Below are 27,791 nucleotides of genomic sequence, written 5' to 3' on the forward strand. Positions count from 1 at the left end.
CTCTTTGCTCATGTTGTGACTCGTCAACATAAAGACACTTTCAGCCCTTCTCTTCAGTGTTCATTTGCTCTGCAGGAGTGAACACAAACAGTTTACCCACCACAGCTACATGTGCAACATCTCAAAGCGGAGCTCCAAACACTAAACACACTAACAGGTGAAGCTGCCAGACACTGTTTTCGTCACACAACATTTAACTGATCAAAGAGCTGCTTCTCACAAACATTACTGCATGTGTTCCTGTAACAACCCAAGCAGCATTACAGGAAGTCTTTACAAAGCTTTACCTGTTTCTCTGGGGTGTGATAGAGACCCCCGCCCCGTCTCACGCACCCAAACCCATCTCTCCATTTCTCTGCCTAATTGCCAATGATTCATGCTGCATGCTGGAGTGACCCACAGCTACGTCCCTGGTGAAAAGTCTGGAAAGTGATGCTCACCAGCGCGGTTCGGAGAAGTGTTAAGAGCGAGTTATCATCCATCTTTAAAGAGTCGCCTCGGCTGCCGCGGCCTCAGCAGGCTTCATTAAGCTCTTACATTAAGGAGTTGATGTATGTGATGTGGACAAACACTTCATAAATTCTCACCGGGACAGATTTGAGTCGTGAGTTATTACACCTATACACCTACACCTCACCTGTAGTCTGTCTCCTACTGTAGATATTGATCGCTCGGTCTAGACCAAAACATTAACCCTTTCATTTCTACATTAAAATAGCCCGTTAGTGTTAACACCAGTGTATTATCTTATTATGATGTAAATACCTGGAGATTTTTGAAACATTTTACATCCTTAGAATCTGTAAAAACCCAAACTAAGAGGGGACATAAGTTAATAATGATTATAACTGTTGTAAGAACGTATATAGATTAATAGTTTATGGTAGTTTTCTATAGTTCTGCTAGATAAAAATACATGAATACATTAACTGAACATATTTTTCAGTCAGTTTCGTCAAAGAACCTCACAAGCATGCCGAATCCAACCCAATTATAATCAGCTATGGTTGCATCTGCAGTTTTTCTTCTACATGATTACATTCATTCATTACATTCTGATTGGAGATTTTAACCTGGTTTCATGGGGAAACCATGCTGTGCTGAAATTGTGGAGAGATGGAGATTTCCAACAATCCTGAGAGCTTTGCTGCCACTCCCACTCCCCAGTTTCCCACTCGGTCCACTTTCAGATCTCTCTCATTAAGACATAAAAGCCAAAAATAACCTTAAATAAACACTTTTCTGAATTACTTAAATTTTTCAAACCTTTCAGATTCTCTCTTTTTCTGTTTTGTAATCATAACAGGGGGCTGACATTGGTACTTTGCTTACTTGTTCTCTTGGAGTACCATTGAATGAGGCTATGTGAGCAAAGCTTTTGCTACAACCATTTTTATCTCACATCAATTTGAACAGGATCCTGGGGACAACCATCTCTACCAAATTTATACTGTGCATGATGTAACACCATGACATCATCGAAAGATGCATAAGAGCAAGACAAAATAGAAAGAGGCCTTATCTCTGTGCTGTCCAAGCTATTGTAGTTTTTTATTTTGGATCAGTTTAATCTGGATTATGCAAACAACATTATCCCGTGTCCCCTGAGAGAGGTCCATTTTCTTAAGTTCAGCTCAAAAGATAAAAGAGGGGGGAAGGACAAAATCATAAAAACATTATCATGAAAACATTATAAGCACTTGAAGGGATTTCTCAGGTTTATTACAAACTTTGTTTTGTGTGTGCAGGTTTGGCAGTCATTTCTTTTGGTGTGTAATCATATCTGACTCCAAAACATGATTAATGATATTTTGGAAACACAGTATGATTACTTCAACAAGGTCATACGAGTACAGAGACATGGGTGGTCAGTTGATTGTGCAGGTTTTTTTGGAGGGGATCTGGGAAGTATCTGCAACAAGAATGCTGATATTAATCATAATTCATTGATTTATCTGTAATCAATCCAGGAAAAGCTAAACAAGGTTGATTTTCTTGACATTATGGATTTTTTGGCAGTCCTGGTGCAGCCAGTGGGTAGCATCAAACAACTTGTTCCTTTTCTGTGCAGGATTTACATCAGCATTGTAAATGTTGGGAGCTGTGGTCCAACACATCCTCCTGAGTTGTGTCTGGTTATCTGTATCAAATAGGTCAACAGAGACAGTATGTTAAACTGAGGTTGCACTCTGGCTTTCTTCATTATTACAAGCCTGAGAATTGTGCAAAAATCCTCGGGTCTATCTTCAAGAAGAGAAGAGAACAACTTCTCAAAAGGTGCATTTCACCCGAGAGTTCCGGGGTCTTTTAGCCCCCAGAACTACTTTCCCCAGAACTAAAAGGTTCCTGTGCCCCCATTGTTATCTGCGTTTTGAGTCCCGGGTATATTGTGCAAATCAAGCCAGGGATGTATGGAGAAGAAAAAAAATGAAATTAAATAACATTTTGAAATCTTAATAAAAACTAAACTAGTATGCATGCCCAGGAACTCCCTCTGTGTTTCAACAACTGTGTAAACTCCACAAACACCGTTACGTTCAACCGAAAGTCCCAGGACCTTTGAAAAGTACTACCCCCCCAAGCAGGGGCTTTTCAGGGGGAGATTAACTACCCCTGTACTAAATTTAGACCCTAGTTCCTCCGGTTGAAACACATGTAGTTCAGGGGTAAAGTTCCTACTTCCGGGGTAAAGTTCCTGCTGTTGAAAAACGCCTAAATGTTTCTTTTGAACTGAGGACGGATTGATCTTTTCTAATGCATTTACTGATTGGCTTTTGCTACACATGGTGCAGCTGATTTGTCACTCAAGTGAAGATTTTGGATGAAGAGCAGATTGTCAGCTTGAATGAGGACATCTTATTATTTCCTGTAGATACATATATCTGTAAATCAAACAGATTAGTACTGATGGGAGCCAGGGTGTCATTGCAACTGTGTGTGTTCTGCCTGCTTTTGCTCTCTATATGGATATACACCAAAGCCTGCTGATAAGTGATTGGTCAGCACTACTTGGACTACAAAAGCACAGCAAACAGGAATGAGAATGCTCCCATGCTGAAACAAACAAATGCAGAGTCTACATTTTTATGTGTATAGGGATTATAATTGAAAGAAATGATAACCCAAATGTGAAAAAACTGACCCAAATACTGAAGTCCGGCTTGTCTTCTGAGATTGCAGTAACTATATTGCAATAACAGCTCCAGAGTTGCATCACAGAGACGTCAGCTCAGAGCATTATTAATCAATAACAAGATGAGGCAATCAGCACTTAAAGGTGTGAGGGATAGGGTTTAATGTGACAACTAACACAACATTTAAGGCAGTTTGCTCATCTGCGTCATAACTGCATGTGCATCAGCCCAAAATCTGCTAAATGATTCATCACCTGAAAGAGTATAGTGTGAGAAACGAAGAGTAAAGTGCAGCAGGACTCCACCAGTTGAGTTTATACATCAGGGATACTACGCATACCCTATGTGAAGTATATAGGAGGTGTACAAATACTTTATTAGTATGGAACATCATGACCCACTTTTGTAGCAGCATTAGCATGCTTTAGTAACTTCAAAGTTGTTTTCATGAGTGGTAATGCTATTTCATCTCCCCCCTGCAGACCTCTATTTCAGCTCATACTGAGAAAGCTGTATTTAAATGAGGGATTCTTGATGGCGATGCTCATACTGATATCGCTGCTACTAATCACGAGTATGTAAACAGCTAACACATTTGTAGAAATGTAAAATCTTGAATGGTATTGCATAAGAAATATGATTACTTCCCTGTCACTGTATAACAACTAGTGCTACAATTAATGATATTAAAATACCAGGAATATCTTTCTGTGCTCCCAGTTTGTACTCATGTCTTTATTAAATCTTTTCCTCTAAAAACATTGATAGTCCCGTGTAAAGTGGATTGAAAATTAAGGATTTAGGCTCAGGATGAGATGTGTTTTGTGTCCCCAAGCATTCACTACCTATTTGAATCAGCCGTCTATTGTCCTAACCCGATAATCTCTGCTGATAACCTTGTTCAGAGACAGAGACACATGGCGAGAGAGAGAGAGGGAATGACACTGTGTGTTGCCAGGTCATTGTATTCCAATCATGGCAGCATCTGATTCATATCACAGCTGGCGTCCCTGCCCCCCACCTACACCCAACCCCCCCTCCCTCACTCAGTAGATGGAAAGATCCGCCCGCCTGGTCAACAACCACTTTATTCCTTGGACCCTTCAGAGCAGATACTCAGTAGGAGATGAAAACACAGGGCGGGTCGCGGCCATCAAAGGCATTAAAACAGGGAAATGATTTTCTGTAGCTCTTTGCAGAATAACACTTTTATAAGAGTAAAATATCGACGCAGGTAAAATAAATCTTTGATAACTGTAATGGTGCAATGATTATACGTAACTGTTTGTGCAATAGAAAAACAGAAAAGGTTGAATTTAGCATCACTTTAAGATCAAATGGGCATTAAACCGATGAGTTTGGCTGAATAGATCAAGGTTACTACCGCTGTGTACACGCATGTTGCTGAATAACTGCATCCTCTTTGTGCAACAGTATAATCCACCTCTATCCTGTTATAAAACCTCCATTGTAGGATTTGACTGTGTAACTTTACAGCGTGGGGTCACGAGTATCCACAATGATGTTTGGAGTATTGATGATCTGAGTCGTATTGAGTCCCTTCAAGATTTGGTCCTGGTCCAACTCCAGGTCATGGTCATTACCATCAAATTCTAACCTCTTTCATCACATTTCTGAATCAACTCATTTGCAGATGACACTCTAATGTTTGTAAGTCTCTCGCTAAGCCCTAAAGAATCAGAACTCACGTTTAGTCGTCCGCAGGTTTGTCCTCGATTTGATCAAATCTGCCTGAAATGATAAACATACATATATTCTAAGAATCAGGGAATCCCTGCGCATAGGCCAACCCAGAGATTAAACCAGAACAAAGTGATGAGGGCACATGGTTGTGAAAAACTGCAGCTGAATATAAATTGATTTTGTTGTATTATGCTGTGTTTCCAGAAAGAGATATTGAAAAAGGTTCACTCATCTCCGTTCTCTCTGCTAAAGCAACTATATCCTCTGCTTATATGTTTTTATCAGACTTGCATAAAAAGGGCGCTTAGACCGCTAGGCCACCAGCGCCCCTTTTATGCAAGTCTGATACACATACAGAGGCTACAGTCATCGTTGCAGGGGTTGCCGGTTCGATTCCCGGCCGTTCGACCATTTCCTGCATGTCTTCCCCCACTCTCTACTCCCCACATTTCCTGTCTCTCTTCAGCTGTCCTATAGAGTGGAGGCAAAAAGGCCAAAAATATAACTTAAAAGAAAAAAAAAAGACTTGCAAAATAAATCTGTTTTCTTCTTCTTTTGCAATTAATGCAGGTAGCATTCTTCTTCTTCTGTTTGCTAATGTGGTTGGCAAAAAGCTGTAAGATGCTCTATAGCCACCGTCTGGCGGGAAGAAGAGGAGAAGAAGAAACGTAGTTTATTAATCCCCATGGGGGAAATTCAACTTTTCCACTCCTGTTAATTTCGTCATGCTACACACACAGTTTGATATATACTGTACATACAATTTATGCACAAACATGCACTTAGGGAGAGATGTCAGAGTGAGGATGCTGCCATCAACCAGCGCACCCCAAGCAGTTGGGGGTTTGGTGCCTTGCTCAAGGTTACCTCGGCAGTGCCCAGGCAAGTGACCTGGCACCTCTCCAGCCACCAGTCCACTTGCCAAACTTCATCCATACTGGGACTTGAGCCGGTGACCATCCGGTTCCCAAGCCAGGTCCCTATGGTCTGAGCTACTGTGGCTGTACTGAAGGTAGATGGCCTGTACGGGGAACACCGTATTACAACCAGACACCGGTAAAAACAATGAAAATGTGTACTTTTAAAATGAGAAAATATTCAAAGCAACTCTTTAATTTTTACAAAGTGAATGAATATACGAATATTTGAAAATCATTGCCCATCCCTATAATCAATGGGTATGGTAGCCTAATAAAACATGGACTCAAAGGAGGTCAGGATGAGCTGTCAGTCTTTATCAGGACACAAACACTTCAGCTTCTTCTGTTACTCACTCAATAAAGAGACACCCACTTCTTGCATTTACAACCAAGTCTTGAGTGAATGAAGTCGTACAAGTGTAATAGCACCATTGTTGACCCAACACTCTGCACACAGTATATTAATACTTCAACACTGATCAGGAGTACAAATCCTATGGCTGAATGACCTCTGACCCTTTTCTCTCTGCAGTTTTTACTTGTGTGTCTGACTGGTCCTCTAATGGATGATGACAAACAACAGATGCACTTTGCTTCCCAGTCTGAGGCGCTGAGTGGTTTACCCTCTTCATCCTCTGCCCTGAGAGGCGAGAGCAGCAGAACGGGAGCCGTGGAGAGGGTAATGGTTGTTTGTAGGACGTGTCGTTTTGTCACTTGAGTTTCGTTCGTTTCACTCAATGGTTGAGTGTGTTCTTTGCTGCAGGAGAACTGTGCTGCAAAGTCACTCTGCGCCTAGATTTACTACGGTTGAACATTAAACAGACACTCGGGTGAAAATGCGATCATGACAGTCTTACTCTGCTCACTTGACAAATGTATTTCAGATAATTTTAAAGATAAAACCTATACCAGGAACTAGCCTGAGGCACTATTGGAAAACCCTCCTATATTATTATCACTGCAGCACATCAGTAAATTGATAAGCAACACATAAACAATAAGCTTCTTTCATCCCTGTGTAAAGCCAAGTTCAGGTCAAGGGCTCATCATTGTTTCATCCAGTCTACCATCCTCTCTGTGTCTGTCCCTCTGCACCCAGGGAGACTATAATACTCCTCCTAATCCACCTCTCACTGCATTGCTCACCCAATCAATCCCCCGTGGAGTGGGACGTTGCCAAGTTGCAGTTGCCAAGTTGTGGTTGCTGTGGTAACAGGGACTCTGGTTTAGCTGTGATGTCAGCCAGGTGCGTTGTGGCGGTTCGGGCTCTAACAAGGCCGACCCTTGTTGTGGATAATGAGCGAGACTCTGCTGTCATGGCGATGACTCTATCTGTGGACGAGCTGAGGTCAGGGAGGGTCGACTCCCAATTAGCTACGAGAGAGAGAGAGAGAGAGAGAGAGAGAGAGAGAGAGAGATAGAGAGAGAGGTGTCTCTGTATGTATGTATTGGGGGGCTGGATGGGAGTAGGAGGGGAGTTGAATCCCCCTCTGTTTGTTTGTTTGTTTGTGTGACCAAATCAACATTACTGCAACATGTGTAATCTAATCTCAAACACATGTACACTTGTGGCATGCAGAGTACTGGCAAAACTGCTGAATCTGAAAAGCTCCTTTACTGGTCCTGTTGCAATGATTGAATCCCATACCAACAACAACATTTTTTGAAACTTCCTCTACTAAAAACAGTTTCTTTAAAGCAAACTCTGAAATTTGAACATTTTACACAATGTCAAACAATTAGCATTTATACTGCTAAGAAACAAGAGAATCAGAGACACTCTTTTGGACAATTTAGGACCTTGGTATTCATGGCATGGTCATTTTAGACCTTTAAACAACTTCAACACATTCAATGAAAACCACTTTTGAATTCCTGATGAGGCTGAATGCCTTTTGAATGTGAAAACTGTGTTTGAGGGCGTGGACTTAAGGCTGATTTATACTTCTGCATCCCCCCTATTCAGCAGGGGCTGACGCAGACTGAGGGCAGTGCGGTCTCTCTGATAGCCGGTCGCCTGCTTCCGGCCCTTCTACGATCTCTGTTTCCTTTTCCACAGTGATTCAGAGCGTGTTATGTTAATCTACAGCTGATACATGTTGCTGTTTATCATACAGACATGATTACATGGAAGAATAGAAAGGAGGAGATGAAATACACCGCCGATGTGCGGCCGATGTCTGGGATCCCAGAAGTGCTGTAAATGCGGGAAACACAAGCCGCAGAGCGGACCAATCACAGGGCTTGCGGTCCACATTGATTCTACGCGTAGTTACATTTTGGAGGAGGTGCACGTCAGCTACGTGTGTAGGCCTCTTTGTAGGTACGGGAGCTACGCGGAAACTCGGCTTAGGCTACGCCGTTGATTTGATGCAGAGGTATAAATCCGCCTTTAGCCTAACGGTTAAGTTGCGCGCCCATGTAGCGGGTGGCCTGCGTTCAAATCCAGCCTTCAGCCTCTTTCCTGCATGTCATTCCTGCACTCTCTCCCAGTTTCCTACACTATCCACTGTCCTCTCCTCTATAAAAAATAAAGGTGTAAAAGCCCAAAAATATAACTTAGAAAAAAAAGGAAAACTTGTTTGACATGATCACACTCTCAAAATGATAAAAGATAGTAATAATAATACCTAAGTTTTATATAGCGCTTTTCAAGAACTCAAAGACGCTTGATAGACTAGATGACTGCCTGTATCCCAATCCAAACAGCAGCTCCAACCTAAACTAGAGCACAGACAGATTTCCTCCTTGTGTGTTTTTTGATGGAGCATCTGTATCCCTAAAACTGAACATTGCACCACTAAGTAAACCACTAATGCTTACATCAGCAGTCCTCCACAGGCTGGACAGAAACACAAATGTTGGCTGATCTACCCGTAAAATTAGTGGGGTGAAGTGTTAGCAGCCAGATGTCCACTCCTTTTTATCACTCATCGTTCTATCACTTATCTTTTTTATGACTTATCATTTTATCACTCGTCCTTTTTATTACATTTTATAGAATCCTAAATATAAGTTGCAGCACAGGACCCGGTCTGTGTTGGGGTTTCTTCTAGAGGGAAAAGGTTTGAACTAACTTTCTGTGTGAAGAATTATGTTGCATTCAAGAACAAGTTCATGATGTGAAGCTTCTGTACAGCTTTGTAGCTCCTTCTAGTCTTCTTGCAACCTAGTAGTGCGTTAGCTGAGCTCGGCCTATGGTAATCAATATAGATGTGAGCGCGGGCCCACATCCAAATTTACCTGGAGTCATGATGACGAGCATCACTGGTCACTTGTTGGAGTCTTTTAGATCAAAACACCTCCACAAAGTTCATTTACCTAAGAGTATACCACCATTATTAACCCTCCTGTTATGTTCATTTTTTAGGGACAGCAATAATGTTCTAGGGTCAACTTGACCCGGGGCATATTTAATGATTCAAAAGTGTCAGAACCCCAAAAAAAATCCCAATAAACATTTTTAAAATCTCATTTTTAACTCCATTACTAACCATTTAAATAAATATTTAGTGCATTGGTGTTCTTTTATTCTCATAGATCATAGTTCAATGAGGATAATTCACAATTTTTTTATGAAAATTCATGTTAAAACTTGTTTTATGTACATTGGAAAGTGATTTGGGTAAAATATGTCACACAGTTGCAAAGAAACATTTAGTATTTGACACCTCTGACCCCTTTTAGCCTCCACTTTGACTGCAGGGTCAAATTGACCCACGAACAATAGACTATCTATGTAATAAAACATGCAGGGGGGGTTGCAAATGTTTGAAATGAACCATTTTCACTTTATATGCTGTCCACGCTAATTAAGAAGTTTCATCCTGAAAAAATTACTTTTTGACATTTTTTTTTTTACTTTAAAATGGGTCAATTTGACCCGCAACATAACAGGAAGTTTAAACATGTATGATTATGATCCTATGATCTACAAGCTGTTAAAAGTGGCAACTTGCTGTAAACAATGAATGGGGGCAAGTTTTCAATAGCGTGAAGTTGTGTGGTGAGTGTTGGTGGTCATGGTGCAGCTTTGACCAGCGTTGCATTCATCTTCTTACAATAAACACCTTTCATTGCATTATACTCTATTGGTTGCATAATGTAGGATGCAGCCCACCTTTAGATGAGGAACCATAAACCAGATGTTAGTTCTTGGCAGTGCTTTTCTGCAGCAATCGTTATGTGTAGGCAAAGTGTGCAGGGTCACTGTTATTCATGTTTCTTCACTGCCATTGAAAAGACTGAAAGATCATTCAATAACTCTACATCTGCATGACATTCATTAATGAGCACCATTCATATGCAGACAACAAGTAACTGGCTGCTTTGGAGGGAATGAAGTGCATCAATGATGAAAAACTTTGCACAATTCTGTTTATAAAAGTACTTATAATACATAACTAATTTAACAAGATTAGATTTATCAATGCTTCTGTGCTCACCCTCTGTCCTTGGATTAACCCGGTTCATTTTTCTGCACTAGAGAAGAGACACTTCAGATTTCAGGGCTTTGAGACCTGTGTGCCTGCTTCTCAGTGCATTTTACTGCAAACTGGTTTGTTCTTTTACTTTGTGTGCCAGTATGTTAGTGTGACTTTGCATGCCCTTGTGTTTGCATGTGTGTGTGTGTGTGTGCTTGTGTGTGTGTGTTTTGTTGACAGGGTGGTGGGCGTTGGAGGACTTGCTGCAGCCTCACAGCCGCTCTTTGTTCTCGCTTGCCTTTAGCGTTCATCAACTGCTACGTGTAAGTGGGCTTTACATAATTACAAATGAGCTTCTTATCCATAATGATGCTGAGAGAGGACCATTATGTCCTGCAGAGATTTTGGGAGCTGTGAAGTTTAGGAGAGAGAGAGAGAGAGAGAGAAAAAATAAGACAGATTGTGGTGGTCAAACAGCTATTCATCACTTATCACCTTGATGGGAACAATTGTGGCTCTGCTTTATTTAACTGCCTGTGGTCTGTGAGTATGGCACCAGATGAATTCATACAGATTGTTCACACACAGTGGCAGAGAGAGGCTTTTCATCTGGGTGTGAAAGTAATGGGTTTGCAGGCGACATGTTTTAAAGCTTGGTCCTTTGTGTGTCCAGTTTAATAAAACAAAAGATTTTTTACTCCAGAAAGAAAATAAATGCTGAAACTGCACATGTTAGGTTTGCTTTGACTTTCTCCTGTGATTGAAATTTGTAGACTCTTATTTTCATCTCTTTGTCCCCAACTACTCCACCCTCCTTGGCACCATTGTTTAGATTTTTCTACCCTGTTGGTTGTTCCATATCTGCTGACATGGTGGTTTGTGTGATGTTTGGTGCAGACTGCATGGTGTCAGTGCAATCTTTGCTTCAGGCTGTGTCCTTGATTGTTTTCTGGCCAAAATCACCTCCATTTATTTGACCTCAAATGCACTTAAAAATAACCCCTGGAGTGGACTTTTAATGGGGGAGGAAAACATCTCTCAATCCTTAAGATATGCATGCAAAAAATGTGAGTGGATGCTATCTTTTCTCTGTCTGGGGCAGTTTTTATTTTGTAAGCATTTTTCAAACTTTAAAGGGCATTTCGTTGCTCCAAGCCTTCATTAATTGCTAACCTTGTTGAAGCGTTTGCTGGCTTGCAGGTTTTGTATGAGTGGGTTTTGTGTGTGTGTGTGTGTGTGTGTGTGTCTGTGTGTGTACACGTGCAGGAGAGGAAGTGGCGTCAGGCCAGAGCAGCCGAGCTTTGTCTGGCTTTAATGCCTCTTCATTCACTGTCCTCACATCCAGCCAGCGCCCTGACACCAACTAATCTCCTCTTTATCTTAAAGGTTTGCTCAGCACTTTGCTGTCCCGTTCAGGCGGCTGCAAACCAAAGATTTCAGGGCACCAGAGCAGCACTCTACTCTTCGTTGACTGCTCCACCATGTCCACGCTTTATTGATGTCCAATGTTGGCCTTTTTTAGTCAAGCGGTTGTGACTCTGGGGTGAAACGGCTAAGCAATCATGTAGAAATTCATGTTCCCTAAATGATGCACATTCATAACTTTGGTGCTTGACTGTGAGATGGACATTTGATTTTCTTACTGCACTGTTAGATGGATTTGATTTAAATTTTGGAAACATATTCATGGTCCCCAGAGGATGAATCCAGTGTAGTTGTCTTAAACCTATTTCCCAAATGCATTCCACATGATGTCTCCTTTGGGTTGGCATAGGTGGCATGATATAGTCATCACCCCAGCCCATTGGCTCATGGTAAGAAATCTCTGATATAGTCGGGGATACAATCGTGGTTGTTTGTGTTCACACACGCAGCGCCCCTTAAAATTTATTTTTTGAGTGAGTTGTGTTAATACTGTTTAGTGTTATTCACACTTAAAGTGTTGATTGTTAAGATCCCTGTAAGGCCTTTTTTTCCTCCATAATGCTCCTATAAATAAATCTATGGTGACTCTATCAGACACCTTATAAAGTCTCTGACACATCTCAGTGCTCCTATGTTACTTAGTCTCTCTGCACTGACAGAATTCAGCAGCCAGAGGCATCGTAGTTCAGGATGATTAGATGACCAAAACATGCATTGGTTACATGATAAAGCTATCTAGCCTTTTAACACTAGAAGGCCAGAATTCCATTTCTACTAGAAAGGCCATGAGAGGTCATTTTGACTGCCAGATTCCAAATTGTATCATCTGTTATGATAAATACCCAGAGTGATGTCTTTACTGTTTAAGGATGTACTATATATTTATGAAAATATACATATATTTATATGAAACTTTCCTCGGAGAGCCACTTTTCAAGTCAAGTCAAGCTTTATTTATAAAGCACATTCAAAACAACCTCAGTTGACCAAAGTGCTGTACAGTTATTAAAATACAATATAATCATACACAAATATAATAATAAATAAAAACAATAAAAGAATAGGAAGAGCTCAATTTAGGAAATAAAAGGAGTAAAGAAGTAAAATGCCATGGGTTCTTGCTTAGCTGGGACTGAACGCCAAGGAGAAAAGATGGGTTTTTAATAGTGTTTTAAAGTGCTCAACAGAGTGTGCAGCTCTAACCTGGAAAGGTAGGCTGTTCCACAGCTTTGGGGCCGCCACTGAGAAGACTTTTATCCGCTTCTTATTCAGATAGATCGCTGGTCTGCGCTGTCCAATTCCTGGAACAACTGTCCATCTTCCTGATCTTTCTCTTTGAGCTTCTCTTTGCAATTATTGCAAAAATAGAGTTGTCTGTTTTTTCTCAAATCGCTCTGGACACTACAATGATAGTTGCCAAGCAATCAAGGGGCATGCAGCGTGAAAATGTATCAATCTAATGGCAGCAGTCATTATGGCTGCCTGTGGCCGAAGTAGATAAATGTGATCATATTCTTGTTGCCTTTTGTGAAATTTGTATAAATGACATTTTAAATACTTAAACACACACTTTTAGGAAAAGTTAGGAACCAGCAGCACTGTAATCTTTAATTTAACAAAGTTGCAGGACAAATAAACGTGAAAACAGTCAAAATGACCCCCATGGCCGTTCTAGTGTTGAATTGAGATTGACTTCCCTGAAAGCTTTAGCTATGATCCTAAAAATATAGTTTTCATCATTGGATGAATCCCATGACTGAGGATAACCACAGTCATGAATCCCATGACTGTGGTTATCCTCTCAGCATCACCAAAAGGTCAACATTTTCACTTCTCCAGTAAACATCTGAATATATTCCCAATGGGTTTGCCTAAAAGTTCATACTGACATTCATGATTCTCAGATAATCAGTCCTAATCTTTTGATTTCATGACTTCTCCTGTAATGCCACCTTGGCACTGATATTTGCAGGTTTGGTTGAAGTGTCAGCAGCTGTCTTATGACTCTCTTGAAATTTCTGATAGACATTTATGCTCCTTTTTATTATGAGTAGTAAAACTTTAGTGATGTTTAATCTGTCCTTCACTTTCATTATCTGCAGTCCATTTTAATGTACAGTTTTACTTACCAAATACCTGCAAAGTTATAACACTAACCTTAGCCTTAGCTGTACTTTGTGTTGGTCTTTAATCAGCTAATGTTGATGTGCTTAACTCGGATGTAAAGCAGGTATATGCATTTCACTAGCTGAGCATGAATAGAGTAGAGAAGACAACTTCAATGTCCACTTTTTTCATGCAAATGCAGACATTTGTCTTTAACCCTCCTGTTATGTTGCAGGTCAAATTGACCCTTTTTAAAGTCTATTTTAGGCAAAATATGCCTTCCAAACCAGCTAAATGCAGCATAAAAATCTGGGCAGCATGTGACAGAAGAGGTGACGTGTGGATTTATAAAATGTAAAATAAATAAAATAAAATCTATTTCATGTAAAACTATTGTATTTATATTTAGGTCTTTCCAATGTACATTAAAAAAAGTTTTAACATGAATCTTAATGAAAAACGAGTTATCCTCATTGAACCATGATCTGTGAAAATTAAAGAACACCAATGGACTAAATCTTGATTTAAATGGTTAGTAATGAAGTTAAAAATTAGATTTAAAAAAAAAATGTGTAATGGGATTTTTTGGGGTTCTGACACTTGGATAATTGAATATGCCCCAGGTCAAATGGATCCAGGAACATTATTGCTGTTCCAGATAAACGAGCATAACAGGAGGGTTAACTTGTGAAATAGTAAAACACTTGAAAACATTGCATTCTGAATTAAAATACACTCAATGTAGTTACATTAAAGGAGGTTAAGTGTGTGCAGAGTGAAGCAGCAGTCTGACATTAAAAGAATCAGCTTGCCATTGTTGAAATAATCAAATGTTAAGGTTAGCTTTAGATCGGAGTACCCACATGCTATGTAGCTTCTTATCAGGCATCCCAGATCTGGTGGTTATTTTCGCCTTTGAGGGCTCACCTGTTGACACATTGAAAACTGATGTCCTCTACTTTGTGAGTCCATTAGCTTCACAAGCAGAGTCATATTTTCTTTCTATCAATACAATGGACAGGATGATATCACGGGTTAGCAAACATTGGGACCTTTTGTGCTTGAAGACGGCATGAGTCATGAGATTTGTTGATTTAGTAAACAGCACCAGCAATTAGTGACCAGCTGATTGGTCGCAACAAATGCCCTTTTTAGAGGCAGGATAAAAGTACATGATGTTTTTCTACTCTCTGGGAGTAATCCACATGTGAAAACATTAGCAGAACTAATTAGCTGGAAAGGTCTTGTAATGAGATATGTAGACTCAAAATAAGCAGGGCAAATAATGAGGATGTTGTTTCCGGTCACAGCCTGTGAAATAACACAGGGATCATAAATCACGCCCATTTGTTCGGTGCCGTGCTCTGGGTCTGGGATTAGTTTGGTTGCTCACATTGATCAAATGAAAAATCTCAACTTTTAGTGAATTAGATGTAATGCTCTTCTAAAAACGTGGTTGTCATCTTTGCTTTAAAGTTTAAACGTTGCATCAGATGATAATGTTTAACCCCGAGTTTTGTCACATTTGGAAACTTATTAGAATACAGACTGAAGTTGTTGAAGTTTATTTTTTAATGCCTGTTCATCTGGGATTTAAAAACAGATTGAAGTATTTTAATCAGCTTTGATGTAAGAGAGAGAAGAGGACTTTTACACTTGGGAAGTGAAACAAGACGGAAAGGAAATGAAATCAAAGAAGCTTTTTTTTTATAGCTGTAGTGAATCAGCTATTGGACACACACTCTCCCTCTCTCTCTCTTTCTCTCTCTCTGACTTTTTTTTCAGTTTTTATCACCAGACTCAGTCAGGCGAAGACAGCTCCACGGCTTGGCAACTGCTGATTTTAAATATCACACTCGGCCTCCTTAAAGACGGGCATGAACACAGCGTGAGCCTCTGAACGTAGCTCCAAAGGAAATATTTTCCCTCAGACCTTTTAACTTTGACTAATAAGGATTTGTCAGGGAGAGCTGAGCGTCTCGCTGATGACTAAGCATTGTGTCTGACTAAGAGATGAAGAGACTTTGCAGTTTATTGGCTGAGGGTCAAATCCTTTGGAGATTTTCGCTCAGCTGGCTAACGTACTGCTCTCCATGTGCTCACGTATTCGAGTTCAGGCGGGGAATTCCTTATTTGCTCTCTTCATGGCTTGCTCTCGTGTAATATCAGCGTGTCCTCACTTATCTCGGGCCTTCGGGCTAAATTGATGAATCTCATTGATTTGTTGCAGTGAAATAACACTGTGTCATCAGTTAACTCGCTCTCAGCTTAATTAATGGAAGCTATTGATCAGTCAATGATAAGCTGGATGGATGTGTGTATGCAGAGAGCTTTATTTTAGTCTATGATTCTGCAAGCAGAGGATTCCTACTTTCTTCTTTGTGACCTTACACAAGGAGTCATGTTGCATTCACAGGCAATAGGAAAAATGAAAGTTTTTGCTTTAACTTTATTGACAGACTTGCAGGATGTGACAGAATTACCTCATTTAAAAATAGCACCATAGAGACAGTATTTTGAACTCATGTGGTTTCATATTTCTTAAAACCACAAAACTGTCACAAAAAACAAACTGTTACAGCAGGGGTGCGTCCAGAAGGATGACCCAGGGTGGCATTGGACCTCCCTGAAATCTGACTGACCACCTTAGAGGCGGGGCTTATTTTGAAAATCAACTATTTGTGCAATGTGGGTGCTAATAAAATCTCTGTGTTGCACACTTTCTTTTGTTGATGTTCTAAATAATGGTTAAGTAGACAATAGACAAGGTTAAGTTCAGAGTTTCAGCTTTGCATAGGATGACAGCACCGCCTTCATCAATATATATTGGTCTAAGAGGTCCCCAAAACATGTCTTTATAGTTTATGCTCAAAAAAACACTTTGAAATCAGATTTTGGCATGCCTGAAAAACCCTCTTCTTAAGTCCTCCTCAGAACACTCTGTTTTCTCTCTGACCACGCCCCCTCAGGAAGTGGATGTGCCTCGGCTCTCCAGCACGTTGATCTAATGTTTACATGTTGGCTGAATATACACGGCTGCTCACAGATCGCGTTACTTCAACCCTCTGAATCTGATCCAGAATCTGATCCTGACGGAGAGGCGCCTGCAGCAGGACCTTTCTGAACGAATGGTCACAGATTTAGTGTTTCTTGTTGTTTTATTTATCAGTATGTCGACGTGTGTCTTGGTACACAGCTACGAACATGTAGCTATGTGGCTATGCTAACTAGCGCTAGCACTTATCCATGATAAATAAAAATCATCCACTACACAGCTACAGCTATGAAGATGTAGCTATGTGGCTATGCTAATTAGTGCTAGCACTTATCCATGACAAATAAAAATCATCCACTAGATCTTCAAATCTGCAGACGTGTGGAGTAAAACCGACCTCTGCCAGAAAGGCAGCGGGACCTTTTCTGAAGGATTGGTCACAGATTCTGTGTTTCTTGTTGTTTTATTTGTCAGTATGTAGACGTGTGTCTTGGTACACAGCTACAGCTACGACATGTAGCTATGTAGCTATGCTAACTAGCGCTAGCACTTATCCATGACAAATAAAAATCATCCACTAGATCTTCAAATCTGCAGATGTGGGGAGTAAAACCGACCTTTGTGTTTATTAAGACAGCCTACAATTAGCATGCCTCCCTCCTAAGCTCCTTGTTACCGCACATTTGTGCAGGTAATGAAAAACGGAGGGGGGATTCAGTATTATTTTATACAGTCTATGGGCTGAACAAGCTCCGAGCTCTGACTCCGTGACAGACCGGATATTGTTGTTACGTAACAAAAACATGGAAGTCTGAAACGGCTCGTTTCACACACATTTACAGAAAGGTGGAGAAATCAAAACAGGGGCAGAATGGATTTTTTTCATTCTCAGGGGGGTTTGTAGACATGCCAGGGACACATATTTCAGGTAATGTACCATTAAAAAGTCAATTTTGCATGATATGTCACCTTTAAGTAATTCTTACATGACAATATTCTTTGTAGATCTTCAATTAAAATAATATGTATACAGAAACACATGAAGCTGTAACGTTAGGTTAATAAATCCACAGAATGAAGCCGTACAGATACGGTAACACATACTGTATGTAACACCTCACCAAGCCTCTGCATTCAGCTAGTGATGAATATAATGTGACCCCACCTTCAGTCTCACTATACATGTTTGATTCAGGTGAAGTTAACACTTTCAATATCTGCAGATCATCCTTACAGTAAACGAACAATCACAGCATCCAAGGATGCTGGATTGAAGTCAATTAAAGGCCAGCTTTGCAGGGAGAGATGAAAGTTAATGAGCCCACAGATTGAATTAAATCAGTTATTTAACATGACTTCTATCTGTCTTTATATTATAGTTATGTGTGTGTGTTTATAGCTGTACTATGTGTAGTTGTTTAATTAGACATGAATGCAAGGCCCTGCTGAAGGCAGCCATGTTGCAGGATGTTTTGCCACTTGCTCAGAGGGGGAGTGTCCGTGTGGGAAAGTGACGTCAGTGCACACCCTCTGCTACATGCTTGCTTTGTCAATGTGATCATGTGTGATGTTAGAACTCAGCCCAAAGCATGCTGTGCTTTCATCAGCAAGGAGACTGATTAGTCCGTCATTGTATCGGGGGAGCATAATGAAGAATAGTAAAATAAGTAAAAGAAAATAAAAGAAAAAAATAGATAAATAAAGATAAAATACAATTTAGATATATACAATGTTACAAATGGAATATAGATGAAATAGCAGTAATTACAGGCAGTATTAAAAAATGATTCAGTAGTGACAAGTTGACATGGTGTGATTATGGTTGGTAATGACAGATTAAGCAATAAATAAAATAAATATGGGTATGTAATATGACTGTGAGTTGTAGTAACCAATAATAATGTAATATAACATAATATAATATAGCAAGATAATTATATAATATAATACATTATGCATTATAATGCCAGCAGCAGTGAAGAAAGTCAGTTCGGGATGAGATGATGGAGTGTGACAGACAATGCAGTGATGGTATGGATCGGTTAATGGGGGGTGGGTGTCAGTGGTCAGCATGGTGCAGTCTGTGGCCTCCATTACTGTTTAACAGTCTGATGGCGGTGGACACAAAGCTTGATCTGCCTCATTCAAACTACTCCAGCCTCCTTTATCATGGAGGGTGTGTTTATTTTTACTCCTAAGAAGCACGAGGAGTCGCCTGGTTGATCGTCACTTCTTTTTCAGTGAATAAAATGTTTAATTGGAGCGCAAGATGAAGGATGCAGGTAATTAACGAGGTAATTTGACAGTTTGGTTAATAGTGTTGGTATGCTGCTCTCCTCTCCGGTTGTGTTTGCAGCACAAAGCTCACGTCAGTCCTGCTTTCCATTCAAGCTAAGCAAATAAAAGAGAGTTATATAAGACTGAGGTTTTATTGATTTTCCTATCTTTCAAGGAGAATATCCAATATGGCTGAACATCCATTACACTGTCTTTTATTCTAAATTGCCTGACATTTTGCAATATAGTCACCTGACAATAGAGACGTGTGGTAAGGCCTGGATTCTTAGGTAAAAAAAGGAGAGGACATGAGAGGAGAGGAGAGATTATTAGACGGCAGTGAAGCGAGTGAGGAATTGGAAACAAGTGCAGCAGGAGGCAAGAAGAGGCTTTCTGTATGTACGCAGTGAGCATTCTTCACCAGTGACTGTGGGAGCCAGTGACACATGAAATATGAGAGACAGCAGCACTCTCCACTATTTATAGCCCCGCGAGAGAGAAAGGGAGAGACAGAGAAAGCAGCCACACCACATACACTCCGGGGCAGAGCTGGCATCATTTCTTCACTCTCAGAGAAATTGCACCCAAATTTCAGAGCTCACACGAGTCAGGGCCAGTGCGTATTTGTGTGTGTAAAACTCCCTTTAATAGTGGAATGCTGAGTAAGACAGTTTGTTTTTTGTCTCACGGAGCTAAACAGATGCTCTGGGGGGGGAGGAAGCGCTGGTTGTGGCTTTGTGTCATCGCTTTGTGATGATAAAAACCCATCTGTAGCTCTGCACTGTTTAGCACAAACTGCAAGAAATGTCTCAGTCCCGCTTGGAAAGTAACAGCACGTCCTGTTCTGCTGTAGATATAGGGATGAAAAGAAGCCAAAAAGGAGCCCAGTCAAAGTTGGCACGCAGCTTGAAGAATCTTTTTAGTCATGTTATCTTCTGTTTAGATGCAACTTTGACCTGTGAGTAAGAATCAAAGAGGCAGCAGATCATTATTCGATGCTTTGTGGAAGCCTCTCAAGCTCTAGAAATAGGTGAACGCTGCGTTAGCTAAATGAATAAGGTCTGAAAGGTTACTGTGATCTTCTGCAGTGCATTGCTTTTTGATGTAAGATTATGAAGATTGATGTGACCCAGAATTGCATAACATGCTGGCACTGTCAGGCCAAAGAAGCATCAGAACATCAGATAAAAATAACCTGAATTGGAGGGAGGACTTTGATTTGTGATGGGAGATAAAGTAATAGCTTGGCCTACAAATCTTACATCAAATAGCAAACTTTACAAAAAGCCCTTCTCTTTGTTTTCCTCTAAAAGCACACGTCAGCAGTCAAATAAATCCTGAAAAAGCTGACATTCTGAGTGCTTTTGAGCAGCTCTCTTCTTGACATTTGATTTTTACTTTCTCACAGTGTCCGTACTTGCATCATGCTCTCCTAACCACAGTCCTGTCAGCTATTTGAAGTTTTTTGGACCGCAGCCATGGTCTGAAGGCAGCTTCATTGCCCGAACACTGCCCTCCATAAACTATTTTTCTTAGTGACGTAGGTTCTTCAGAGAAAGCCCATCAAAGTCAGGTGGATGTATTATGCATGGGGGCTACAGTAGCTAGCCGGTGTGCCTGTAGTGCTCTGGGTGGTAATGGTGATGCTCGCAGTGCTGAGAATAGCAGCGGGAGGCCTTTGTACTGTGGGCTGTATCCCTCTCTGGTCAATTTTTTCCCCTCCTTCACTGTATGTTCTGTTTAAATCATGCATGAGTGCAGTGCTATCGTTGTGCAAACACAGAACAGAGATGTCCACAGGCTATACTCACATTGAAGGAGTGTATTCTGAACACTGAGGAGCTCTGAAGAGAATACATTCTTATCTCTTTTACTTATTGAATTGTTTTCCAAGAAGACAGATACCGCAGTGAAGCAAAATGAGGATTATTAGCATGTTAAAATGTGTTTTAATAATCAAAATGAAATCAGCTGTTCAAGTTTTCAGATTGTATGAACGGCTGGAGGAGCTACGCAAACATATTTCATGACATGACTGGACAATTATTTAGAGCTCTTGTGGAGGTCTTTTGGTTTTTGCAGATTTGGCGCCTCCTGTGGACAAATTGGTACCTCTCGTCTCTTTGCTGCACTCATTTACCCCTTTTCGATCGAGGCAGTTTCAGGGCCGGCGCTCAATTGAGAAATGGTTTTTCGTGTTTCCACTGCGAGTGAACCTGCTCCCAGCCTGGGAAACCGGTTCCAGAGTGGCTCCAACCCTTTGCTGGTCTAGAACTGCGAACTGCTTACGTCAGGGATGAGGTTGTCTTGATCAAAAACACAACCAAATGTGTTTCCGCCATTGTCCTGCAGCGAAAAAATTGAAGAGACTAATGTACTCCAAGGCAAAGCAGCGGTCGGCCGAGGAGACAATCTTCTTGCCTCGTTGTTGTTGTAAGGGAAAGTTCGCTCTAGAGCTGCTGGGAAAAGTGGTCACGTAAATCTGATGTCATGACGTGCCTCTTCCACAGGCTCTAGCAGGCGGAAAAACAAACGGGTGCTGTGTTGATTCCCGAGTTCAACCAGCTCCGAACCAGCGTGAGCATCTCATTCAGCCTGGAAATACAACCTGGTTCGGACTAAAAACCAAAATAAAAGGTTATTTTCAGCAGCCTGCTGCAATTCAATTTGTCTAATACCTACTTTGCAGCAGCCACTGTTTCAGGCATTGAAATTAACTATACAGAAATGATCAATCGCATAGCTTTTGTAACCCATAAAGAGGAATCAATAAGAAAATCAGTCAATCTCACAACCAGCTCAAATCTCAAAAGATAATTTTCGGGCAAAAACTGATGGTTCGCAACTCAATGATAATTAATTTCAATATGTATAATATTAGTAATTTAGATATTGATAGTTATTGTCTTCAACAAACACAGAGACACTAGCTAAAACAGATGAGGAATGAAACATGTAAACATTTCTTCCTCTGGTCCTTTCTCACATTTTGTCAGTTTTGGTAAAACACAAACTACTCATCAAGTCTAAAGAAGAAAAATTATGGAAAAGTTACAGATTTTTCTCAATTCTTAATCTCAGGAGAGACTTTTGTCTCAGTTTTCCTTTCATTCTGTATTTGAAGTTGACCACACGGTCAAAGAAAGGTTGAAGGTGTTCAGTTTTCTGTGAACATTTATGAAGCACCAGGCAGCTCATCTCCACATGCTCATGAGTTCACTGACTCTAAGTGAGTTGCGATGTGTTTACTGTCCATCTGAATCATAAGGATTTCAGTGCATGCTAACTTGTAAAACCATTGCAGTGTAAATTTAAAAGATTCTTCACCAAAGTACCGACTGAATATTAATATGGACTGCATGTCTCTGTTGCCTCTTAATGTGAGAAGTGGAGCCATAAGACCAGCACGATGAGCTCCAACATATTATGCTGGTGATGAATTTTGGAGACGAGGTTTGACCAGAAGTGATCTGACTGATAGAGCCTTGGGACTGTTGTCACACCCCGTCTGCTATAAAAGAACATACATTTAATTTAATGATAGAACGCCAAAGATCCCTCAGGTGTTACAGTCCACAGCAGAACAGATGCTTCTGTTGATCTGAAGCAGAACATCAGAGTAAAACCGCGCTTATTGACTCAGAATAACACAATTATGGCCAAGACGACTAGAACAAAAGGTCATTAGCAACAACATTGCTTAGCTCTCTGTTCTGGTTTATCAGAAAGGACATACTGCTAACAGCTGCGGGTTCAAAGAAGGTCAGGAGCATAAGATCATTCAAAGCAACACAAATTAACAGTGAAACTAGCCTGCAGCGTCACAAGGATAGAGGTGTGGAAATGAAACAGAATAGAGAGAGAGAGGAAGTTTATTTTTTCTCTTTGTTTATGAGGATGTGTATGTGCAGCTGCAATGTAGCATGCTGTGTGTTTCATGCTGCATTCACATGGATTCAGACTGATGGTAGACTGCACACAGGAAGTCGTTCTGTGGACAGGAACAGAAAAATCTGGTAGTATGCCAAAAAAAGAGTAATAAGGTACAACCAGGTGAGGCTGGAAGAGTACATCTGTGGTGCTAACAGTATAGCTTAAAATATCTTAAAGGGGTTTGTGTTCCTCTATACAATAAAATAAACATTGGACTGTAACGTTGTGAATTAAAATCAAGCGGCAAACTCCGGTCTCAAAATATGAAGCCCATGCAGAAGTGTTATAAACTGCAAATCATTGAGAATCCGTTTGAGGCTGGCTGCAGAAACACCGGAAACCACATACACACCCATTCAAAAAATACCATCTTTACAGCAGAAATAAACACGTTTACAGCCTGGTTCAAAAAACGGTTTTGGTCTAGGTCGCTAATTTCTAACGCAACGGTTCAGAAGATATTTAGATTACAAGTTATGCCCAAAATAAGGACATGACTGATGGCCAGGAGGCTCAAGCCCTGCCTCTTTACCTCACACTCTTTTGGATGAGCTCAGCATTTCCAATATGGCTCCTGCCGACGATTGGCTTCAAAACAGTGCTTAGAAACAGATGGGTAGCGTCACAAATACTACGTCCATTATTTATACAGTCTATGATAAAAACACAACATTTTAAATATATTTGGGTTATATTATTTAGAGCCACACCACTAATCAGATTTCAAGGGGGCCCATATCACCTCTGGACATCCCTCTTGACACACCTCTGCCTTTAATTTTTTACAATTACACCCTTTGTCCACAGGGGGTGCCAAAATCAATGCAAACTGAGAGTTCCTTTCAGCAGCTTTGATTTATTACATATCATCATGCTTTTCTGCTATTTGCCCAACGCCGTGTGAATGCAGTATAAAGGAAGACCTACTCTGAGTTGTAAGGTTTTAAAGGAGTTCAGAACCAGTTTTAGTTTGATTTATTTATTGTAATGTGTTTTGGATAAATCATTCTAGAAATGCAGAAACTGAACCTGTGATTTTAAAATCAGTCGTGTCTCTGTCTCTTTGTTTTTACATCACTGACAAACATGCAAACCCTCCGGAGTGTAATCCTAACAAACACTCTGACAGCTTTTCCCCCCAAAATGCTGCAGTTTGTCTAACACAGTTAACTTTGAAGTGTCCCGGCTTGTAACTTTCACTCCTGAATCCTCTTGTTCACAAACAGCTTTTGTCACGATGCAGAGTCCTCAGTGCATTCCTCTGTGGGTGGAGGAGGGCAGTGTACGTTTTAATTTGCCTTTGCAATGTGATTATTACCACGGTTGTAACCTCTGCAATTAAAGCATGTGGTGAAGCCGCTCACGAAAACCTAGCTCACCCAGAGGATCAGTGGAGAACATGTTTAATTCATGATGTTGATCGTATTTTTAGCTGCACCGGCTTGTTGTTTAGAGATAGGGATGCTGCATTTAAGGCAGGTTATTTTGTATTAAAGATGCGCCTCAGATGAACAGTTTATTTTTCTCCTCTTTTAGCTTTAGTCCCGCCGCCTGCTGGGAGGCTGCACTGAAGGGTGGGGCCTTTTGGTTTTAAGTCTCTTTTATTTTTCTGTGGTATAAATATCAGAACCAAAGTCTGCGTTAGTGTCACATTTATATCTTGTTTCATTAATACCACTCTCCCACTGAAACACCAGAGTCCCACGAGCGGTCAGAGCAATGCTGTCCCAGTGAGTGGCATCACACCACATGAAAAATGTCTGCAGCCTTGAACTGCTCACACTATCTCATTTATTACTGCAGCATCATTTATGATATCAAGACAGAGTTACTTCTTTTATCTCAGAGGAGGCGACTGATTGCATGAGCAGAAGTCTGCATGGCTGAATGTTCAGTAATACACTCTGCACATACTTGTGTGTGTGTGTGTGCTCATCAATAAGAGCACATTAGCGATGACCTGTACTTTGTTCTTCCTTTCCTTCTTACACACACACACACACACACACACACACACCCACACACACAGTTTCATGTTGTTGTTGTCCCATCAGTGAACCAGCAGGGGTCTCCCATGGCAGCTCAACACCCTCAGCCAATCACAGTGAAGCATTTAGCTTTGAAAGACATTAGTCTTGAACAAAGTGTAATGCAATCAGTGCTGCACAATAGGACCAGTGTTATCTTAGAATAACTGAGTTAGGGTTTTCCTGAGCTTTATTGTACCTTATTTTGAATCTGTAACTTGAAAAGTGTCTAGTAAATTTATTTGGCTGCAGTTCATTCACTTTATGGTGAAAACGTTGCAAAGGGTTCTTCTTAATGATCTCATTCATCACCATGTTTATTGATCTGCTACTCAAGCCACCATAAATCCTCTGAGTTGATTTTAGAAAAGATTTGATACCTGCCTGCAGCGCTTTGCTCCCATTCACCTGCAGGACAGCTATCTTTTATGTCCATTGCATCTGTGCAGTTCCAGTGTCTACCCTTAAGGAAGAGATGCATGATGATTTAAAAAAGGGAAATCACAGTGTCAATCATTTCTAGTTTCATCAGCGTTATAAGATCTGTTCAAGAGGACAAAACCAATCCATGTGAATGTCCTGTGTACAGACACAGTTTTGAAACAGTAGGAACCTACCTGCCCAAACTCAATTCCAACCTCTTGGCCCCATCCTGGATTTTGCAGGGCTGCTTAATGTGGCCTTTCAGAACCGCCATAGGTTGAAACATTTATCCTGGAATCACAACCACCCCATTGCCTTGTTAGAGCCAATGATCTTTTTTAAGTATTTCTTTTTTTTAAAAATCATGCCTTCTATAATTTTACCATTGCTGTTGTTTTCTTACTGTCTGTTACTCTGTGAAGCACTGTGGGCTACATGTTTTTATGTATGAAAGGTGCTATATAAATAAAGTTGAGTTGAATGATTTCACTAAGTGACGATCATCTGAGGATGTCACAAACAAATAAAATCAGTGTAGATGGTCTTGCAGCAGTTCAGTATGACAGTTACATTCACACTTAGGTGGTGACCTCTAAAAAGGGCAGAATTCAAGAATTTCAGAATATTAATTTACCTCGTATGGTGTGCAATGGTGACCAAAATACCAGGGGAAACAACTACCAACTAACAGTGGAGGTAAAAACAGAAAAGCTCTTGGAGATATTGATACTGAGCTAATGATCAGGCAGCTAGTGGAATGGGATAGCAAGAGAAAATCAAGTGACAAAAAAATGTTGAATAGGGTTGAGATCAGGGGTCTGTGCAGGCCAGTGTACAGTATGTGGAGTCTTTATTAATCATGCTGTGCACCAGAGTTGTTGTCATGTAAAACAAAAATGATCCTTTCCTAATAAAAATGGCGCCACAATTACTAAAATATCATTGTCTTATATAATAATGTACTCCAAGAATTTCAGATTCAAAAATGCAGATGATGTCCTCGTGCTTTTGGTCATGAATACAGTGTATCTATACCCAGATACCCAGCCAAATAATTGCACAACAATAGCACTGATTGTGTCATTTGTGTCATTCAGCTCTTATTATCCTTGACTATTCTGTAAGAAGATTTAATCTTAAGCTAAGGAACATAGTAGATTGAGGGTTTGTTTCAGTTGTACAACCCTGCTAAAGTACTCTATAGTGCCAGAATTGTGTGATGAATGTTCTTTACATCCAGATTCCCCACATGTCTCAAAAATGTCTGCTGTAGAATCGGAAACAAAAAAAGCATAAAGTAAGTTATCTAAAGTTTTCCCACGCTAAGCGAGTGACCTTGAAAGATCTGTCCTGAAATATGAGTCTCAGACTCATCAATATTCCTCGGCTATCTCCGTCCCAGGATCAACACACATCCTGGGGATAAACCTGCGATGGAGATTTGCATTGATATGACAGCAGTTTGAAAAGTCTTTCCTCGGGGTTTCTTTTTTTTTTGACAAGATCGTGAGCAAGGGTGAATCCAGGACAGCTGTAGAGCCTGTGACTGACAGTTAATGTTACTAAAACATTTGTGTGTTTTTATTGATACTAAGATTTATCATTATTTTAAGAAGATTTCATTATGTTGAAATGCTGAGCATTTCAACATATTGTTCTTCTACTTTAAACTTATTATTTTTCTTCTTCCGTGACCGCTTTCACAGCCTTCAAATTTTGTCCGATTTTCACCGTTCAACTTTTAAACTATTCAGCTTCTTCACCATTCGCAGGCTATATCTTTTCACATCTTCAACCCTTATACTTTTTGAATTATTCAACTTTATTCAACCTTTATTTTAACATTGAAACAGATGGGGCGGAATCTTCAAATCCACTTCAACTTCTTCAACTACTACAGCTCATAGCTTCAGCTTACTTTCACTTATAGACTCCATTCAAACTTTAAACTATTTACAAGACTTTCAGCTATCTACACATGTTTCACTTCTTTGATACCTTTCACAGTTTCACAGATTTCACTGTTCAAAAATTCATCAAATTTCAGCTCTTCCCTCACTTTAACATTGGTGTGTGTGGGGTGGAACTCTGGTAAGCAGAGTGAGAGGTTCAAAACTTAGAGTGGGCAGGCTGGGAAAAATATGGGACATGGCCTCTGGAAAAATTGCCAGAATATCCACAAATTTCACTCCACATACACAAATAAGATATCAAAACGTTCCCTGTCTTCTCCTGCTTCTGTCAAAGAGGTTACCAAAGCAAAAGATCGTACCGTTGAGCCAGCAGGTCACCAACTGTCAGAGAAAGTCTCTCTGCTCGGCCATCTGCCGTAATGTTAAACATTTTTGGAGGGCAGCACAAGTTTCACTTTTCTTAACTCGCTGCCCTGACTACATTACTGACTGTACAGACAAGAAAAACAC

At 40.4% G+C, this 27,791-nt stretch overlaps 1 protein-coding gene across 12 annotated transcripts in view; it reads left to right on the plus strand.

Annotated features, from left to right (window-relative positions):
* ctnnd2b (catenin (cadherin-associated protein), delta 2b) overlaps nt 1–27,791 on the plus strand; it is a 237,275-nt gene that overhangs the window by 10,189 nt on the left and 199,295 nt on the right. The window contains exon 1 of one of the 12 annotated variants that reach the window (XM_034702138.1): nt 10,423–10,505. The exons of the other annotated variants lie outside the window; for them this stretch is intronic. The gene's annotated coding sequence lies outside the window, so the exon portion shown is untranslated. Of the gene's footprint in view, nt 1–10,422; nt 10,506–27,791 lie in introns of those variants that run through there. 12 annotated transcript variants of the gene reach the window in all.

This window comes from Notolabrus celidotus, chromosome 15 (genome assembly GCF_009762535.1).
Source record: "Notolabrus celidotus isolate fNotCel1 chromosome 15, fNotCel1.pri, whole genome shotgun sequence".
In the NCBI taxonomy this organism is placed as follows: Eukaryota; Metazoa; Chordata; class Actinopteri; order Labriformes; family Labridae; genus Notolabrus; species Notolabrus celidotus.